Below are 11,796 nucleotides of genomic sequence, written 5' to 3' on the forward strand. Positions count from 1 at the left end.
GAATTGTATACTTTAAGTGGGTGCAGTTTATGGGACATACACTGTATCTGAATAAAGCTAAAGCATGTACCTCATTATGAGACAAGTCAGGAAATGTAAATGCTATCTGGACACTGATATCAAAGAATTTTACAAGTTTTTTTGCATGTAAGAATGTATTGCAGTTATTTTGAATTTTTTGAAAAAGAAGCCCTTAGAATCTTTATACACTGCTGATGAGAATGTAAATTGGTGCCGCCACTAGGGAAAACAGTGTGATTACTCCAAAAATTAAGAATAGAACTACAGTATGATCCAGATATTCCAGGTTTTTTTTTTTTTTTTTTTTTTTGCCACACCACACGGCTTGTAGGATCTCAGTTTCCCAACCAGGGATTGAACCAGGGTCTAGCAGTGAAATCCTGGAATCCTGGCCACTAGGCTGTTAGGGAACTCCCCCGGCTATTCCACTTCTGACTATTTATGCAAATGATACAAAAACACTAATTCAAAAAGATACATGCACCCCTATGCTCATCTCAGTATTATTTACAATAGTTAAGTGCCCATCAGTGGATGAATGGATAAAGAAGATATGATCCATACATATATACACACACACAGGAATACTAATCAGTCACAAAAAGATGAAATCTTGCCATCTGCAACAACATGGATGGACCTTGAAGGTATAATGCTGAGTGAAATTAGTCAGACTGAGAAAGAAAAATACCACATGATTTCACACATATGTGGAATAAAACACACACACACACACACAAATAAATGGACAAACCAAACCAAAACAAACACACAAAGAACAGTGTAGTGGTTACCAGGGGGGAAGAGAGGAAGGGAAAAATGAGTAAAGGGGGTCAACTGTATGGTGATCCATAGAAGCTAAATTTTCAGTGGTGAGCACACTGTAGGGTGTAGAGAAGTGAAAATATAATGCTCTACACCTGAAACATACATTCTAAACCAATGTTAACCTCAATGAGAAAAAATAGTAAGGAGCCACTGTATTGTAGAGATGCTATAGAAATATCTACAGGTGAAATCATATGAGATGTGATACGTGCATCAAAATAAATGAGGGACATCAGGACTGGGTGGGGGTTTAGATGAAACACATTTGACCATGAGCTGATCATTACTGAAGGTAGGTGGTGTCTACAGGATCTTCATTACACTATTCTCTTTTGTGTATGCTTGAAATTGTCTGTAACTTACAATTTGAAAAACCCCACTAGTAGATGAATAACACTGAAAGTATCCCTAAGGTTTTCTTTATTGTTTCTGCATACCATTTTTTTTTTTTTTTTAGTTTAGAACAGAAAAAGGTTTATTGCACAGCCATGCAAGGATATGGGCAACTCATACTTTAAAAACCCCAAAACTTCGACTTTCCTGATGGCCCAGTGGTACAAATTCACCTGTAAATGCAGGGGACACGGGTTTGATATATCCCTGGTCTGGGAAGATTCCACATGCCGTGGAGCAACCAAGCCCATGCGCCACAACTACTGAGCCCATGCACCTAGAGCCCTCGAGCCACAAGAGAAGCACCGCAACGACAAGCCCAAACACCAGTAGAGAGTAGCCGCTGCTCACACCAACTCGAGAAAAGTCTGCACAGCCATGAAGACCCAGCACAGCCAAAAATAAATAAATAAATAAATTCAAAAAAACTCCCCAAAAGCTTTCAGCAGAGTCCTTTTCTAGGATAGGGGAGGGAGGGGCAAACGTCTTGGTGTCAAGACCTGTTATTGACGTCAGGTGACAAAGTTCCTGCAGACCTCCACCAAACAAGTATTATTCTCTGTTCTCACAAGAAGGGGCAAGGTTCCAAGACTCAACATTCACCCTCAGAGCTCCAGGTCCTGGTTGACAGGAGCGGGTCCCTGTGCCGGCTGGTCATCCTGCCCTAAAGCATTCAACCAGCACCCAGGCTGGGTCCTTCCAACCAGTGCCAGGCCTGGTTGAGGAGACAGATCTCAGCTGGCGGCACCCTCAGGGCCGGGTCCCCAGATCTCGCTTAGCCATCCTCGCTGAGGGAGCCAGGCGCCCAGGGCCCAGCCAGCCCTCAGGCTCCTCAGGTAGCCAAAATCGGGGGGCAGTCAGGACCCACAGTCTGTGACTCATGCCGCTGCCATTAGGTCGCAGAGACAGGAGAAGGTCACTGCCACCTCAAGGGCTGGGCCCGGCCAGTGGGCGGCCTTGGCCAGGGCTCTGGAGCCCTCCAGGACACAGCCCCCAGCCTGTCCCCTGTGCCGCCGGTCCCCCCAGCTCACCCGCAGGCTGGTGGACAGGTGAGCTAACTGCCCCCTCAGAGGGCTGGGATCTGCCTCTTGCCTCAGTCTCCACCTGCAGAACGCCACTCCCCAACCGTTGGCCCACCAACGGTCATTCGGTGACAGCTGCTCACTTAGGGAGGGGCCCAGTGCGGTGCTCACCAATGGCTAAGCAGGACCACTGCTGGTTGCTCATGACAGTTGCTCACTTGGGGGGCAGGGCTGAGTGACCCTTAGTAGTCTCACGGTAACCACGGCCTGGTAATGGGGCCTGCACACCATTTTTAACTTTCATTTGTAAGTAAAAATGTTGAGGTAACTGTGGATTCACACACAGTGTAAGAAATATCATAGATACAGCCTTCATATACTGTGCCCAGTTTCCTCCAAAGGTTAACAGCTTGGAAAATTATAGATGTTGTTCAGTCACTAAGTCGTCTCTGACCCTTTGTGACCCCAGGCACTGCAGCACGCCAGGCTCCTTTGTCCTGGACTATCTCCCAGAGTTTGCTCAGATTCATGTCCACTGAGTCAGTGATGCCATCCAATCATCTCATCCTCTGCTGCCCCCCTTCCCCTTTTACCTTCAATCTTTCTCAGCATCAGGGTCTTTTCCAATAAGTCAGCTCTTCTCATCAAGTGGCCGAAGTACTGGAGCTTCAGCATCAGCATCAGTCCTTCCAGTGAATATTCAAGGTTGATTTTCTTTAGGATTAACTAGTTGGATCTCCTTGCTGTCCAAGGGACTCTCAAAAGTCTTCTCCAGCACCACAGTTCAAAAGCATCAATTCTTTATCCAGCCTGGTATTTCGCATGATGTGCTCTGCATATAAGTTAAATAAGCAGGGTGACAATATACAACCTCGACGCACTCCTTTCCAAACTTTGAACCAGTCTGTTGTTCCATGTCCAGTTCTAACTGTTGCTTCTTGACTTGCATACAGGTTTCTCAGGAGACAGGTAAGGTGGTCTGGTACTCCCATCTCTTGAAGAATTTTCCAGTTTGTTGTGATCCACACAATCAAAGGCTTTAGCCTAGTCAATGAAGCAGATGTTTTTCTGAAATTCTTCTTTCTCTATGACCCAACAGATGTTGACAATTTGGTCTCTGGTTCCTCTACCTTTTCTAAATCCACCTTGTACATCTTGAAGTTCTCGGTTCACATACTGTTGAAGCCTAGCTTGAAGGATTTTCAGCATTACTTTGCTAGTGTGTGAAATGAGTGCAATTATGCGGTAGTTTGAACATTCTTTGGCATAGCCTTTCTTTGGGATTGGAATAAAAACTGACCTTTTCCATTCCTGTGGCCACTGCTGAGTTTTCCAGATATGCTGGCATACTGAGTGCAACACTTTAAAAGCATCATCTTTTAGGATTTGAAATAGCTCAGCTGGAATTCTATCACCTCCACTAACTTTCTTCGTAACCCCAGTTTTACCTGTATTTATTTTTGTGTTTGAGTGTCTTTGTGTATTAAGTGCTACATAACTTTATTCCTGTGTAGATTCATGTATCCATCACCACTGTCAAGATACCGAACAATTCCAATGCCATAAGCACAAGGGTTCCTCCCTCATGTTGTTGTTTTATAACCACACTCACATTCCTTAAACCTTACCCCTAATCCCTAAAGTCTGGCCACTACTAATCTCTCCTGGATTTCTAAGGTTTTGTCATTTCAAAAATGCTGTATGAGTGGAATGATAAGGCATGTAACCTTTTGGGATTGGCTTGTTTTGCTCAACATAATTCCATATAGATTCACTCAAGTTGTGTGTATCAATTGTCCCTTTCTTTTTATCGCTGAGTAGGATTCTGTGGTATGGATTGTAGAACGGCTTGTTTAACTATTCACCAGCAGAAGGACATCTGGGCTGATTTCAGTTCTTGGCTCTTACAAATAAAGCTGCTATGAACATTCACAGATGCATTTTTCATCTAACATTTTGTTTTGCTAGCAGTATAATAATTTCTCTTATTCATTAATCTTAGACTATTGGTAATTTTCCAAACTTTCCAAGTAAAATCTGTTGGGTTAATTGCTTTATACATTTTAAGCATGCGTAATTTCCCTTAAGTGAGATTATGAAGTATTTTCTAAGTGGTATTATGAATTTCTCTGATTTTTCTTCTAACATACTCAGAAAAGCAGGTCTCAATAGAAATCTGCAAATGACCTTACAATTATAGACCTCTTGATGACTATGACAGCTTTACATTAGTGCTGGTTTCTTCTTTGCAAGAATTAAATGAAGCAATCTTGCTGTAACTTCTGCACCTCATAAATATGTATTAGGAGACACATTTTCCAACTGATACATTTAAATGCCATCACTAAGGGTCAGAGAACATGTTACAGGTTTGAAATTTGTGCCCTTGGGTCTTTAGGCATAAAGTACTATAATGACATAATTTACATTCAGCCACAGATACACTGAAAATTGCCAAATACCAGGCTATTCTGTTTTCAAAAATCACCACTGATCCTTTTAAAGGCAAAGTATGTTTTTGTTGTAGTTATTTACCTGTCTGTGCTCTAAGCTGACCCTTTTAACTCTGCTGTGATACCAGGGCTGGGGCTCTGCAAACTGCTTTTCCAAACTCCCAAGCCAGTTCCCTTCCCATTAGGTTCTGTCAGTGGAGGTTCTGATGGAGGACTAGAAGGAGGGAAAATGGACCTATGGTTGCCAGCTTCCATCAACAGCCCCCTCTCCCCCAACCTCATGCAGGGCTCCAGCATCCAGCTTCTTTCAGCCTTCCCAGCATCACCATACCATGGCCCCACAGAGGTACCAGTGCCCACCAGCCACACCTTCTTAGGGGTCTGAGCAGGGGCTGCAGGAGTGCATCCACCAAAGGGTCCATGCACCAGCCTGTGCAGGGCCTCTCTTCCAAGCTCTGAGGTCCTGGTAATCCCACTTCTTTCCTTTCATTCTCCAAGCCCTAGGTGTGGGAACTGCTTCTTGCAGTTACTAATATCAGCCCTAGGGGTACAAGAAGCAGTGACAAAAATTCAAGTTGCCTTATTATCTTTTCTTCCAGTTGTGCATCCAGTTCTCTGTATTGAATCTGCTCTGTTGGAAACACTTTGTATGCCTTTCTGTTTTCCTGTAGCTTTCACAGAATTGCAAATACACATATGCAAAGTTTTCAATACCTTATCTCTTTGCTTTCCAACTGCAAGGGTCATAATCCTTATTCAGTAGAATACCGAATTAAATAGTTAAATTCAGGCCTTGGAGGGGGAAGGGGTTAGGTGAACATCAGACATTCTTTGGTTGTAAGCAACAGATGGACTCAGGCTAACTTCAGCAAAAAGGGAATATATGGTAGGGCCTGAGGAGATGACAGAATAAAAGAGCTATTCTAAACATCCCAGAAGCAGGAACCAGTGGCCAGCACTTTGGGGTGCTTCACCAGCAATAGTCTAGGGAATCCACATTCCAGAAAGGGTGTGGTTGATTGGCCCCTGGGGGTTAAGTACCCCCAGGGTACTTTGGCTTGGCTGCTGGAGAGCAGGGTATCCTGATGCACAGTCCTACCAAACTGTAAGAAGTCTGGAGAAGGAAGTGGAGCTCACTCTGGAGGAGGAAGAATGGACACTGGCCAGCAATTACCGAGTCCAGTGAACTTCAGAGGAGGTCTTCAGCTGTAAACTAAAATGTATTATATACTAAAACTTTGAATAAAAGAACATGCTAGGGGTAGAACTGTGCGGTAGCTTGAGCATTCTTTGGCATTGCCTTTCTTTGGGATTGGAATGAAAACTGACCTTTTCCAGTCCTGTGGCCACTGCTGAGTTTTCCAAATTTGCTGACATATTGAGTGCAGCACTTTCACAGCATCATCTTTCAGGATTTGGAATAGCTCAACTGGAATTCCATTACCTCCACTAGCTTTGTTCGTAGTGATGCTTTCTAAGGCCCACTTGACTTCACATTCCAGGATGTCTGGCTCTAGGTCAGTGATCACATCATCGTGATTATCTGGGTCGTGAAGATCTTTTTGTACAGTTCTTCTGTGTATTCTTGCCATCTCTTCTTAATATCTTTTGCTTCTGTTAGGTCCATACCATTTCTGTCCTTTATCGAGCCCATCTTTGCATGAAATGTTCCCTTGGTATCTCTGATTTTCTTGAAGAGATCCCTAGTCTTTCCCATTCTGTTGTTTTCCTCTATTTCTTTGCATTGATCGCTGAAGAAGGCTTTCTTATCTCTTCTTGCTATTCTTTGGAACTCTGCATTCAGATGTTTATATCTTTCCTTTTCTCCTTTGCTTTTCGCTTCTCTTCTTTTCACAGCTATTTGTAAGGCCTCCCCAGACAGCCATTTTGCTTTTTTGCATTTCTTTTCCATGGGGATGGTCTTGATCCCTGTCTCCTGTACAATGTCACGAACCTCATTCCATAGTTCATCAGGCACTCTATCAGATCTAGGCTCTTAAATCTATTTCTCACTTCTACTGTATAATCATAAGGGATTTGATTTAGGTCATACCTGAATGGTCTAGTGGTTTTCCCTACTTTCTTCAATTTAAGTCTGAATTTGGCAATAAGGAGTTCATGGTCTGAGCCACAGTTAGCTCCTGGTCTTGTTTTTGCTGACTGTATAGAGCTTCTCCATCTTTGGCTGCAAAGAATATAATCAATCTGATTTCGGTGTTGACCATCTGGTGATGTCCATGTATAGAGTCTTCTCTTGTGTTGTTGGAAGAGGGTGTTTGTTCTGACCAGTGCATTTTCTTGGCAAAACTCTATTAGTCTTTGCCCTGCTTCATTCCGTATTCCAAGTCCAAATTTGCCTGTTACTTCAGGTGTTTCTTGACTTCCTACTTTTGCATTCCAGTCCCCTATAATGAAAAGGACATCTTTTTTTGGGTGTTAGTTCTAAAAGGTCTTGTACGTCTTCATAGAACCATTCAACTTCAGCTTCTTCAGCGTTACTGTAAAGTAATGCTCAAAATTCTCCAAGCCAGGCTTCAGCAATATGTGAACCGTGAACTTCCTGATGTTCAAGCTGGTTTTAGAAAAGGCAGAGGAACCAGAGATCAAATTGCCAACATCTGCTGGATCATGGAAAAAGCAAGAGAGTTCCAGAAAAACATCTATTTCTGCTTTATTGACTATGCCAAAGCCTTTGAACTGTGTGGATCACAATAAACTGTGGAAAATTCTGAAGGAGGTGGGAATACCAGACCACCTGACCTGCCTCTTGAGAGATCTGTATGCAGGTCAGGAAGCAACAGTTAGAACTGGACATGGAACAACAGACTGGTTCCAAATAGGAAAAGGAGTACATCAAGGCTGTATATTGTCACCCTGCTTATTTAACTTATATGCAGAGTACATCATGAGAAACACTGGACTGGAAGAAACACAAGCTGGAATCAAGATTGCCGGGAGAAATATCAATAATCTCAGATATGCAGATGACACCACCCTTATGGCAGAAAGTGAAGAGGAACTCAAAAGCCTCTTGATGAAAGTGAAAGTGGAGAGTGAAAAAGTTGGCTTAAAGCTTAACATTCAGAAAACGAAGATCATGGCATCCGGTCCCATCACTTCATGGGAAATAGATGGGGCAACAGTGGAAACAGTGTCAGACTTTATTTTGGGGGGCTCCAAAATCACTGCAGATGGTGAGTGCAGCCATGAAATTAAAAGACGCTTACTCCTTGGAAGGAAAGTTATGACCAACCTAGATAGCATATTGAAAAGCAGAGACATTACTTTGCCAACAAAGGTCCATCTAGTCAAGGCTATGGTTTTTCCTGTGGTCATGTATGGATGTGAGAGTTGGACCGTGAAGAAGGCTGAGCGCCGAAGAACTGATGCTTTTGAACTGTGGTGTTGGAGAAGACTCTTGAGAGTCCCTTGGACTGCAAGGAGATCCAACCAGTCCATTCTGAAGGAGACCAGTCCTGGGATTTCTTTGGAAGGAATGATGCTAAAGCTGAAACTACAGTACTTTGCCCACCTCATGTGAAGAGTTGACTCATTGGAAAAGACTCTGATGCTGGGAGGGATTGGGGGCAAGAGGAGAAGGGGACGACAGAGGACGAGATGGCTGGATGGCATCACTGACTCAATGGATGTGAGTCTGGGTGAACTCCGGGAGTTGGTGATGGACAGAGGCCTGGTGTGCTGCGATTCATGGGGTCGCAAAGAGTTGGACACGACTGAGCGACTGAACTGAACTGAGGGGTAGCATGCTCAGAGAAAGTTTTCTAAAAGGAGGTTCTATGTGAGAAGACTTCTCGTCTCTGCTACGGATTGGGTAAAGGTCAGGAGGAATTTCCTATTCAATATTTTTCATTTGAGAAGTATTTATTTACTTCGCCCCGGTGATTCCAAGTCTAAGCCCCAGGGATTCTGGTCTAGGTCATTTCCTTGACTCACTGTCACCAATGCAGAGCTCGACTGGCTTAACCTTAAAGGCTAGCACAGCAGGGTAAACTGGCCTTTCAGAAATCTAGAGGGATACTCCACAAGGGTTAAATATTAACTAATTTATAAGTATAAAAGAATTACTTCACTCTAATATCACAATAGTAAATGAAAACAAAGTACAAGTTCAAACAAGTAGAGTGTGCTTTCAATTTTATAATAATTTTCCTCCAACTCCCTCTCACACAATTGCATTAAATATTTTAAGAGAGATTACTTAGAATTGTTTCACACTAAAGCAATTCTGTCCATTTTTCTCCATCACTCATCTACCATTTCTTTTGATATTTTTTATAAAATGTGTGGGATTTATTCTGTTTATAAGACTAACGTCTGTCCATTGAAGAAAACTTTTATATATAGAGCAACATATAAAGAACAAAACAACCATCATCCATAATATCAGCAACCAAGAGACAATGACTATTAATGTTTTCGTGTATTTTCTTCCACTCCTAATGATTTGGATAAAAACAATTTGACCAGAAACAAAAATTGGTATTCTTTATGTGATGGACAGGGAGGCCTGGCGTGCTTCGATTCATGGGGCCGCAAAGAGTAGGACACGACTGAGCGACTGATCTGATCTGATCTGATGTACTTCTTTTACTTGTGTAATTTTCAGATTTTTCTGTAATGAGTTTTCCTTTCTTAACAAGAAAAACAAACAACAAAGGGATGTATAAAAGAGCAGGAGAGTTGTGTGTTGTTCATTCCAGGTACCTCCAGTTCCCATAACACTGCTTGGCACACAGTAAGAACTGTAACATCTTTTTGAATGGCTATGATTTTTTGCCAAAAACTAGTGAGAAAGAGTTGCTAATGAACAGATTCATCCACAGCTACGTCAGGATATTATTTCCCTCTCTCATTCCTTTTGGTTAACAGTTCATTTTATCACATACAATCATTTTTTCTGTCTTAATAGAAGACCAAGTAAATACAAATTCCAGCTCCAACATTCACTATGTGACCTTGGCATTGTTTACCTGAGCTTCCTCGTCTGGTAAGCTCTGGTTCAGTTGCTGGGGGTACATCAAAACAAAGATCCTGCCATTGATTTGCATTCTAGTGTAGGAGAAAAAGCCTATGAACAAACATTTGTCAGGTGAAAAAAAAGGAAGGGGCCAGAAAGTGATTACCTGTAAGGCAGATGAGAGTGTGTTGCTGTTTTATAAGGGGCGCTCAGATAAAGAACAGACTTGCGATTGCCATGTGGGAAGAAGGAGGGGAAGGAAGGATTGGGAGTTTGGGATTAGCAGATGCAAACTATTATATATAGGATGGATAAACAACAAGGTCTTAGGGTATAGGACAGGGAACTATATTCAAAATCCCATGATGAACTATAATAGAAAAGAATATGAAAAAGAATATATATATATGTGTGTATATATATATATGTATAACTGAATCACCTTGCTGCACAACAGAAATTAACACAACATTGTAAATCAACTATACTTCAATAAAATTTTTAAAAATTCATAAAGGGTAGTCAGGAACCAGCTACAGGTTTCAAAAAATATACTAGTGACCAGTCTCAAACCACAACTTGTGACTCATCGCAATCACGAAAGCAATGTAGGGAGTCATTTGAGTATTTTAAAAAATGAAATAAAATACCAGAGTGCACTGCACATATTAAAGGCTAGCACTGTGTGGTATAACTTGTTTTGGTTTATATACAAGTGTACTGATCTGTAAAACACAGTTGGCATGGAGAAATTGGTGGTTAACACTATAGCAACTTTGAGGTAAGCAGTGTTAGAAAAAGGTACCTAAACAGGGCATCTCTTGGTTAAGACAATCCACACCTTGTGAGCACACTAGCTTCAGTCCTGTCCAAATCTTTGCGACCCTATGGACTGCAGCCCGCTAGGCTCCTCTGTCTATGGGATTCTCCAGGCAAGAATACGGGAATGGGTTGCCATTTGCCATTTTCTCCTCCAGGGGATCTTCCCTATTTGATTAGTAGACTTAGCTAAGTGCAAGAGAGACAAAAAAACAACCACAGAGAAAGTAAGAGAAAAGATTAGGACCAGAGCTAAGTAGGTGGGGTGAAAGGCAAAAAAACATAACTTAACAGTTTGCAATTCAAAGGAGAAAAACTGGTATCACATTTTTGAGGCAAAAAAGTACCTAGCCAGAAAAAAGACCAAAAAATTCTGGAGAAATAAAACTGGCAGATTCAATTTAACAACAACAAAATCCAGAACACAGTATGCTGTACCAGATACTTTTGGATTAAGTGTATGATAGCGCCCGAATATTTTCACAAACTCCCAAAATATCTGTTCTGTATTTCCTACTCAGACACTTAGTGAGGTGGACAGCATAAGGATTTTAAAATCATATCGTCTGGAAAGATTTCTTTCAATCCTTTAAACATTTAATAGGTTTTAGAAATCATGCTTACCCATCAGAAAATAAGTAAAATATATTAATGGGAGACTGGAAAACAGCTGCCAAGCCTTCAATTATTCTAGAACAAGGTGGGCAAACTACAGTCCTCCACCTAAATCTAACCTGCCACCAGTTTTCGTAGGGCTCAGGAGCTCAAAATTTTTTTCCATTTTCAAGCGGTTGAAAATAATCAAAAGAACATTTTGTGACTCGTGAAAGTTATATGAAGTTCACATTTCAGTGCCTATTAAGTTTTATTGGAATACAGCCAGGTTCACCCATCTTGTCTAGGGCTGTTTTCTCGCTGTAACACTGACGAGTACTTGCCCCCAAAGACTGAAATATTTACTATCTGGCCCCTTTTAGAATAAAAAAAAAAAACACACACACACACATTTACCAACCAGTGTTTTAGAACAAGAGGGCTGTGTTTAAACACCCTTCCAACCCTCTTCCCTCTCCAGCCGCTCCTCCCTTCCCCAGCTTCAGTCACTAACATTCCTGGGCCTGACATGAAAGGGAGAGCGTTATAATAATGAATTGTATCATATCGGAAACCAGAGACACCAGACAGTAAATTTCTATATAAGGTAATACGAGTGATTCTGCCATGGACTAGAGGAATGCCTGGGTTTGTTTCCCGATCAGAAAAGTGGGCATCAGAGCAGCAA

Source organism: Bos javanicus, chromosome X (assembly GCF_032452875.1).
Source record: "Bos javanicus breed banteng chromosome X, ARS-OSU_banteng_1.0, whole genome shotgun sequence".
Taxonomy (NCBI): domain Eukaryota; kingdom Metazoa; phylum Chordata; class Mammalia; order Artiodactyla; family Bovidae; genus Bos; species Bos javanicus.